We start from the raw sequence: 10,300 nt of genomic DNA, 5'->3' as shown, positions 1-10,300 counted from the left end.
TTATGCTAACTGACCATCCTGATCTCAATGGGGTCCGTGCTCATGGTAGTTCCTGAAAGACCTAGACTGGCAGAGGCAGCATCTTGATCCAGGCTTCCACAGTTGCAGAGGCAGGGTACAAAAATGTGGTGAGCCGCATACTGGATCTATATGTTTCTGCCCAGAAGCGACCCACATCACTTCTGTTCACATTTCATTGGCCAAAAAAGTCACTCAGTTATGCATGAGTTCAGGTCGGTGGAAATACAAGCCAATATGTCTAGGAGAAAAGATTGGGATGTTAGGCAGTTCTAATCTCTACAATGCCTTCCTTCTGCTTCTGTGTAATCCCCCGCTCAGCCCAGAGCATAGATTCAGTGAGTGCTGTTGGGAACGGTGAGATAGTGCATGCAGTGGTGCAGTCAGTGTGGGCCAAAAGCTCAGGCGTAGTAGGCTTAGGGAGCAGGGCTCCACTCTGCAGCAGCAGGGGCGCACACAGCCTGGTACAAGGGGCATGCCTGGTAATGGACACCAAAACATTAGCTCCAGACTGGGGATCCAGTCACTGGCCCCCAGTGAAATGTGAAATCCTTTGTGTGAAAGGATTTGTATGAAAGGATTAAGAATAACCCACCTATGGGCCGGGCATGGTGGCTCACCCCTGTAATCCCAGCATTTTCGGAGGGCGAGGTGGGAGGATCACTTGAGCCCAGGAGTTCGAGACCAGCCTGGCCAATATGGCGAAACCCTGTCTCTACTAAAAATACAAAAAAATTATCTGGGTGTGGTGGCAGGTGCCTGTAATCCCAGCTACTCGGGAGACTGAGGCAGGAGAATCACTTGAACCCAGAAGGCAGCGGTTGCAGCGAGCCGAGATTGCACCACTGAACTCCAGCCTGGACAACAGAGTGAGGCTCCATCTCAAAACAAAAACAAAAAACACCCACCTATCAACACAACACACAAAACACCGAGAATAACTGAAAGAATACAACTGGGTTAGAGACAGAAGACACTTCCATTGTATGGTTTATGTAGTTCTGCATGGTTGAGATTTCTACTCTAATTATATAATATTCGAAAAATACATATTTTTTATTTTATAAAAACTAACAACTAAAATGTACCCTTGCACTGTCATATAAATTATATCATTCTATAACTATACATTATAATAAACAAATTATATATTTATTACTGACTTGAATGAGTGGGAGGTGGTAGTTACTTATCTTAGAATGTGGGTTGTGCCATTTCAAATCTTTTTGCTGTCTTCATAAGCTGTTGAATTGCAGAACTGTTTCGGTAATCATTTTATGTGTAGGGAACTGGATCAGTTGGACTCCACTTGACTATGAGAATCAAGTGTCTGACGTCCAGAGTCTTTGCCATTTGACCAAAACCGAGTAAGTTGCATGCTTTTGCTAGTGGGCATAACATTTCCACTTGGGTTTGGAACTCCTTACATTTGTGGCTAAAAGGAAGTATCTGAAGAATTCTGTAAAAATGTAGAAATTTAATCTGTATGTTATGAAGGGGAAAATATTTCAGTATAAAGTTGAAAAGAGAATTAGATTATAACTGAAGAGGAGAATGATGACAACATTTTAGTATCTGCCCAACACACATACCTGTTTCTGTAAAAACAATCCCCCCATAATTTACATGCATAGATCCCCTGTATCCCATTTGTGTTATGGAACTTTGCTCCCCTGGCCATTGTTGATTGGAATACCAGTAGCTACAGAAGCTAAGCTCTTCCAATCTCTCTAGGAGCTTGGAATTGAAACCAAGAGAAACAACTTATTCCCTAGTATGAATGAAATGGGAGGGCACGTGTATCCGTTAAAATTAAGCTTAGTTGCACACAAAAAGAAATTTAAAATAAAAATGACTTAAGATAGGAAGTTATTCTCAAAGTCGGGAGGTAAGTACTTGATGTGGTCTGGCCGTGTCCCCACCCAAATTTCATCTTGAATTATAGTTCCCATGATCCCCACGTGTCATGGGAGGGACCTGGTGGGAGGCAATTGAATGGGGGTGGTTACCCTTATGCTGCTGTTCTCCTGGCAGTGAGTGAGTTCTCACGAGATCTGATGTTTTTTTAAGGGGCTTTCCCCCTTTTGCTCATTCTTCTCCTTGCTGCTGCCATGTGAAGAAGAACGTGTTTGCTTCCTCTTCCACCATGATTGAAAGGCCTCTATGATTCCCTGAGGCCTCCCCAGTCATGCTGAACCGTGAGTCGATTAAACCTCTTTCGTTTATAAATTACCCAGTCTCAGGTATGTCTTTATTAACAGCGTGGGAACAGACTAACACAGCACTCAGGAGTTGGAGTGGGAGCTCCACTTCCTCAGAGATCCTTTCAGTGCATGGATCCACCATCTCTTTGATCTCTTTACTCTCATGTTCAAAATGTGGCAACCATAGCTCCAACCATTATATCTGCTCTCCACTCAGAAAGATAAAGGAAGAGAAGAAGAAAAAATAACAAAACAAGAAGGATAAAGGAGGAGAAAGGCTCACCTCTTTCTTTTAAAGAGCCATCTCATTGCCTAGAATACAGCCATGTAGCAGCATGGGAAAGGTAGTATTTATTCCAAGTGATCTGTGCCCAGTTAAAACTGGGGAGAAGAACGAGACCAAGAGTACTGGGTAGGCAACTAGAAGTCGTTACCATATTTAAATTCATGAGCTTAACCAGGCATAGTGGCTCACACCTATAATCCCAGCTACTTGGGAGGCTGAGGCGGGAGGAGTGTTTGAGGCCAGGAGTTCAAGACCAGCCGGGGCAACATAGCAAGACCCCATCCCTACAAAAAATAAAAACAACAGCCAGGCACGGTGGCTTATGCCTGTAATGGCAGTGATTTGGGAGGCTGAGGTGAGAGAATCATCTGAGGTGAGGAATTTGAGACCAGCCTGGAGACCCCATGTCCACAAAAATATTTAGCCAGGTATAGTGGCATACACCTAAATTCCCACCTACTCAAGGGGCTGAGGTGGAAGGATTGCTTGAACCCAGAAGTTGGAGGTTGTAGTGAGCTATGATCATGCTACTGCACTCCAGCCTGAACAACAGACTGAGACTCTTCTCTAGACAAAGAAAAATAAATAAAAATAATACAAATACAATACAATACAATGAATTCATGAACTCTGCTGGGAGAGACAGAGAAACCAATCGGTACAAAAAGAAGGAGGAGGAGAGACAGAGAGGAGAAATACGCAGGAAGAGGAGGTAGGAGGCCACACAGCTTTAGAGGGTGGCAGAGAAAGGGTGACTGTTTGGTTTCTCAATTGTATTTTACATCTTAATTTCTACCCTATGAAAACTGACTGCAGACTCTGTTTTCTGTGAGATGCTCCTATATTATTATCCTTTTATATTGTTTTTAGTGGATTTCTATTTTTCTGCAATCAAAAGAGCTAAAACTAAAAGTTGCTAAAACCAAGGATAGAAAAGTATGCAAATAACTTGTCACATGGCATGCCAAAACAGCAAAAGCCTCGGAGTTCAGAAAAAGGAAGATTCCATCAAGAAGGGCTGGGAGCCAGGATTCCGCACAGCTTTGGAGCGTGGCTAGAATTTGGTATAAAAAGACAGAAGGGCGTTTCGTAGACTAGTGTCAGTTAGTTGCAGAAAACTGAAATTCTAGCTATGGAAGTGGGAAGAGATGTCATGGGAGAATCATGTGTATAAAATTGCTGGAAGGGCTAGAAAAGCAGGCTCTAGACTTATCTGCAGAAATGCTTCTGGGTCATGACTGCTGAACTGGCCCTGGAAGATGCCACTGTCTCTGCAGTAGCCAAAAAGGCAGGGAAGGCTGGGCACGGTGGCTCACGCCTGTAATCCCAGCACTTTGGGATGCCGAGGTGGATGGATCACGAGGTTAGGAGTTTGAGACCAGCCTGGTCAACATGGTGAAACCCCATCTCTACAAAAAATACAACAATTGGCCAGGCATGGTGGCAGATGCCTGTAATCTCAGCTACTTGGGAGGCTGAAGCAGGAGAGTCACTTGAACCTGGGAGGCGGAGGTTGCAGTGAGCCGAGATCATGCCACTGCACTCCAGTCTGGGCAATAAGAGTGAGGCTCTGTTTAAAAAAAAAAAAAAAAAGGCAGGGACATCAAGAAGCCACCTCTGGAACGATTAAGTTCAACAACACCCCACTATGGCTGCAGTCGAGGAACCATTGCCTCTGTTGTCATCACCACTCTGCACACCGCGGGTTAGTGACTGAACGCTACAACACTGAATTTACCTCCACCTCCTGGGCTCAAGCGATTCTCCTGCCTCAGCCTCCCGAGTAGCTGGGATTACAGGTACCCGCCACCACGCCCAGCTAATACAAAAATTAGCCGGGAGGAATGGTGGGTGCCCCGCTGACTACAGCTGCCTCTGCAACTGGTTATTAACTTGTATGACACTATCTGGACCCAGGAACATTGCTGCAGTGCAGAACACTCAACTCCTCCACCCCAATCTTCCTTATCAGCAGCAACAGATAGAAGGTGGAGGAAAATGACCTTCACCGCGTTTCTGCCTTTTATACCCCTCAGAGGTTGATCTAATTCTTGCAATATCCAGATCCCAGATGCAGAGGATTCTGTGCAATGTAATTTCTAATCATCTCAGCCTCTGCTGTACAGAAAAAAAGCAAATACTAAAGGGACACAGAAATGGCTGTTGAGCAAGAGTTCACCATAGCCATCACTATGATCTCATTTAAATGGTATGGAGAAAACTTTCTCTAGAATATCTAGATCCTTTTTCAATAATCTGAATGATGTTTTTGTGCTTATAACTCTAGAATGACATATAACATTTTAAAAAACAAATTAAAACTACCTGATTAATTCAAATGAGAACAGTGTTAACAGTATTAGAAAAACTTGTGCTTGGCACGGTGGCTCACGCCTGTAATCCCAGCACTTTGGGAGGCCCAGGCAGGTGAATCGCTTGAGCCCAGGAGTTCGAGACCAGCCTGGGCAATGTGGTGAGATCCTGTTTCTACAAAAAAAAAAATACAAAAAATTAGCCAAGCATGGTAGCACACACCTGTGGTCCTAGCTACTCGAGAGGCTGAGGTGGGAGAATTGCTTGAGCCTGGGAAGCAGAGGTTGCAGTGAGCCGTAATCACACTACTGCACTCCAATCTGGGTGACAGAGTGAAACGCCATCTCAAAAAGGAAAAAAAAAAGAAAAACTTTTCTTTGAAGAATTATCTGCCGCAGGGACCAGTTTCACTGCTCCAGGGGAAATTCATGTGATACAAATGGGAATTAAACACCCACCAGTTACCTCAGGGTATCCCCTTCTAAACACACTGCAGTCAAATCAGCTAGGAGTTTTCCTAGAACATGAGCTTTATATGGTAGACACAGCTAACTGTCCATGAGAAATGTATGCTTTTCTCTTTCATATGACAAGGTTGTTGCTGGGAAATGTCAGTCTAGCTATGGACTGGATAGGACCATGTGATTATTTCCTTTTATTTTTTGAGACAGAGTCTCACTCTGTTGCCCAGGCTGGAGTGCAGTGGCACAATCTCGACTCACTGCACAATCTTGACCTCTGCTTCCCAGGTTCAAGCGGTTCTCCTGCCTCAGCCTCCCGAGTAGCTGGGGTTGCAGGCACCCGCCACCATGCGCAGGTAATTTCTTTTCATTTTTTAGTAGATGCGCAGGTAATTTCTTTTCATTTTTTAGTAGAGATGGGGTTTCTCCATGTTGGCCAAGCTGGGCTCGAACTCCTGACCTCAGGTGATCCACCCACCTCGGCCTCCCAAAGTGCTGGGATTACAGGCGTGAGCCACCAACCCTGGCCAGGAGCATGTGGTTACTTCCCATCAATGACAAGCTGTGTCACTGTCAAGCCACAGCGCTTAAGAAGCGATGGGCTATCTATTCTTTTCTACCTATAAACTGAGGACCACTAAGCCATCTTAGAAGCCATATCTTGAAAATGTCAGTGCTTTCTTCAACCTAGATCCCTAAATGACTGAGTGAAGAATAGCTTCCCGAATCCTCATCCCCTCCTGCCCACCTAAAACTGCTCAGGATCAGTTGACATCAATAAGAAAAGCTTTGTTGTAGCTAACATTACCCTAATAAATTCAGAGTATCCCTTCTCTTTCATCTTACAACATTCGAAAGTTTGCAACATGTGTTGCCAAACATCAGCTTCATCACACTCACCCCTCCTTCAAAAACGACAAAAACAAATCAAAACAAACACAGTGAAATACAAGATTTTTCTAGTGTTTCTTTTAAATTATATTTAGGAAGATAAGGGAACACTAGAAGCTGTTACCAATGTATAGTATACAACGAATATAAGCAGGTATATAAGTACAGAATTTCCACAGATAGTAAATGTTTCAAAAGAATGGAATATATTAGTAATCATTATTTCATCCCGGCTGAGCTCATTAATGTAAACTGTTGAACTTTCATCAGGTAAGCTATGGCCTGTTTTTGTTGCAGTGTGGATTATAACTGATGAATCATATTAGATTAAAGGTGATTGTTTTTTGTGTTAACAAATTTTAATGCCCACTATAGCAAAGGTGTATATATTTAAAAGCATAAGATATGTAAGAGAAATCTTCAGAGCGTGGGGCTGGAGAGCCTGTGAGTGTAGTTCTGTGAACTCAATAGATCTCAGTAGACTCACATGTTGTTAAAACTGAAAAGTTCCTTACTCATTCTTAGTTCAAACTGACTATTTTATAGGTGAATAAGCAAGACTCTGGGAGGCTGCCTGACTTGTGTGTGGCTGACCGCTGTGGCAGAGCGTGGACTTGAATTTGGGCTTCTGACTTCTAATCAGGTGTATTTATGTTAAATCACATGGCTATCTTGCTCTCACTCTCTCTCTCTCCTTAGAGAGAGCGAGAGAGCCATGTGATATATCTATCTATCTATCTATATATATATATATATTTTTTTTTTTTTTCTTTGAGGTGGAGTTTCACTCTTGTTGCCCAGGATGGAGTGCAATGGTGAGATCTCAGCTCATTGCAACCTCCACTTCCCGGGTTCAAGCGATTCTCCTGCCTCAGCCTCCCAAGTAGCTGGGACTACAGGCACTCACCATCATGCCCAACCAATTTTAGTACTTTTAGTAGAGACGGGGTTTCACCATTTTGGCCAGGCTGGTCTTGAACTTCTGACCTCAAGTGATCCACCCCCTTCGGCCTCTCAAAGTGCTGGGATTACAGGTGTGAGCCACCGCGCCTGGCCAACACGACTCAATATTTAGGTGAACCAGAGGAGATGAAAGCACACAAAGTCTACAAATCCAAGCACAGGAATGAGCACCTGCCCAGAGGCCGGGGGCCCGCCTAGCAGCAGCATTGCTTCTGGCAACAGCCCTTCCCACAGCCATAGCCACAGCCACACGAGCTGCAGGTGCGGCGGCAGCAGCAGATCACGGGCGTGCTACAGCAGCCCCCACAGCAGCCGCGGCAGCAGGGGCAGCAGCCGGAGCAGCAGCCCACCCGGTAGCACCTGCAGGTGGTGCAGCTGCCACAGCCACCACCACAGCCACCACCGCAGCCACCACCGCAGCCACCACAGCAACCACCACAGCCACCACCACAGACACCACAGCCACCACTACAGCCACCGCAGCCACCACAACCACAGCAACCCATGGTGTCAGTAGAGAGGACTCCAGTGAAGTGAGGAGGGAGGACTCAGGAGACCCGAGGGGAGTCTGATGCCTCCTTCTGCTGGGGAAGCCTTTATATACCATCTCTGGCTTGGACTTGACCCAAGCACGTGGCTACTTCCTTGCTGTTTATCTCAGTTCCCTCGGGAGAATTTTATAACACCTGTGCTTTACTTCTTTCTGAGGAACTTTTGACCTCATAAATAGCTTATTTTTGTTCTGATTTCATTTGCTTTAAAGACATTTACAATGGACCTATAAGAATATGAGATACTTTGCTATCATATTTACTTCCTGCACAACCAATAAAAGTCCAGCTCTGAAGCCTTGAGATGAATTGTAATCATTGTTAGAATTACAACCTCTACCCTTTCCCATTTTTATTCAATGTCATTGCTTATCCTTTAAGATATGGTACAAAGAAATACCTTCGGAAGCGGATGTCTCTACCCATTAGAGGCCCCAAAAGACCATTTCCAAAATCCCCCATTTGCCAGATTCAAGGAGAAGGGTCTGTGGGGCCTTCCCTTCCTGCTTTAGGCTCCCTGTTGTCCCTGGTTAATCCTCAGATTTTGCAAAGAAGAGGTAGAGTGAGAGTCAGCTTAAAAATTGGCAAAGGATCTTCAGAATTGAAGACTTTGGGTCACAGGGATGAGACCTGAAGCAGTCGGTGCACTGCAAGCCCTGTGAGAATCTCCATGCATAAATGAGTGTGCCGAGACGGGCCTGCCCTTGGGCCTGTGCATCCCACAGTCATGTGAACCACTGCCCCTCCCTGTGTAGCATAGTGGCTCTCCATTGTGGCACATGAACAGGATGGCAGGAGGAGTCAGAAAAACCTATTCAACATCATACTTTTGAATTAAGCATGTATTCCCTTCAAAATATGACAGAGAGTGAAATACAGGTAAATCTTGTTTGTAAGCTGGAGGTCCTCAAGGAGACTGCATTTGAGTAAAAGCATCAGGAATTTCAGACAGGGTCATCAAGTAAAATCAAGTAGGAGGAACAAGTAGTTTCAATGTCATGCGTTGAGCCCTATCTTAGAGCTGTCAGCCCTCCTTCACAGAGGAGGTCTCCATGGGCAGTGATACTTCAACAGTCACAGGAGTGGCCAGACACAGTGGCTCACACCTGTAATCCCAACACTTTGGGAGACCGAAGTGGGTGGATCATGAGGTCAGGAGATCAAGACCACCCTGGCTAACATGGTGAAACCCCATCTCTACTAAAAATACAAAAAATTAGCTGGGCGTGGTGGCGTGTGCTTGTAGTCCCAGCTACTCAGGAGGCTGAGGCAGGAGAATCACTTGAACCCAGGAGGCAGAGGCTGCAGTGAGCCGAGATCGCACCACTGCACTCCAGCCTGGGCGACACAGTGAGACGTTGTCTCAAATATAATAATCATCATCATCACAGGAGTTTTCCATGCACCCAGTACTAACCTCAGATCTAAGGAAGATCTAGGCCCAGCCCTGGGCCCTGCACTTTAGGATCCCACATGTCATAAGAGTACAAAAAAATAAATCTATGTAAAAAATGCAAGCCCTGACCCAACCCCGCCACTTAGGACCCAGAGCTCAGCCCAGAAGCCTAAATATGTGCAGCTGGGACTCGTACCGCTCAGGGACCTGCTTCTTCATATCTCTTGCCCCATGTCCTCAAAACAGGAGCTGCCAGCTTCTCCATGCCATAGAGGTTTGTGGATTGATTCCTTCAAAGTGTGATGAGAGTTTGTTGGAAAACATCTAAGTGAGAGAAAAGATGGGTTAACATGTCAAATCCTTCTTCTCGGCATGACTAAACAATATTCTTGTGTAATAAAGTATTTCCAGTAAGTAGTGGCAAGAATCCAGTTTCTTGCTCATGGTGTTCTGCCCCATTGTTGGATGTACTGACGTGCTAGTGTGATGTTTACAAAAATTGCACGCCGTCACTGAGCAATGTTTGCACCATGAAACAATTCGTATTTTTCTTAGGTTTGTTTACATGTAGGTCTAAATACAGCATGCATGAAATAGGCTGATTCTTTATGTTGGCAATAAATGGACATGAAACACTAGACTTGTGAATAATTTTACTTTCATAATATACTTTCTTAAATGCACTTACATGTTTAAAGAGTCCATAAATATTGCAGTGCCCTTTAAATAACTTTATTTAAAATTTGGATGTTCATTTTTTATAATTTGAATTTTGCTTTTTAATTATGTCTTTAAATTTCAAGAAGTTTAAAAAATTTTTGAAGACTCTTTTTAAAGAAAGTTAACTCCTAAGGATGTGAAAAATACTTTTAATTTTGTTACTTTTAACTTCCTTTATTTTGTTCTCTTAATAAAAATATATTCAGATTTTTGGGAAGGCGACCACAGGCAATTTTATGACTTTATCCCTGAACCTCAGTTGCCTCATCTATAAGATGGAGATAACAATGGCACCCATTTCATAATTATGAAGATTAGATACACTAATGCAAGGAAAACACTTTAGCATGTGCCTACCATATGTTAAACACTCAACGAACGTTATCTGTACACGCTGATGTCTCAAACAGGGGTGGAATATATTCAAATTTTATAGTTAGAATACTGTTACATTTTGTTTTTAATCTTTTAAATCACTGTCAATAGAATACAGATTA

This window comes from Macaca thibetana, chromosome 12, assembly GCF_024542745.1.
Source record: "Macaca thibetana thibetana isolate TM-01 chromosome 12, ASM2454274v1, whole genome shotgun sequence".
Classification (NCBI taxonomy): domain Eukaryota; kingdom Metazoa; phylum Chordata; class Mammalia; order Primates; family Cercopithecidae; genus Macaca; species Macaca thibetana.
Note: the sequence above shows the minus strand (reverse complement) of the source record.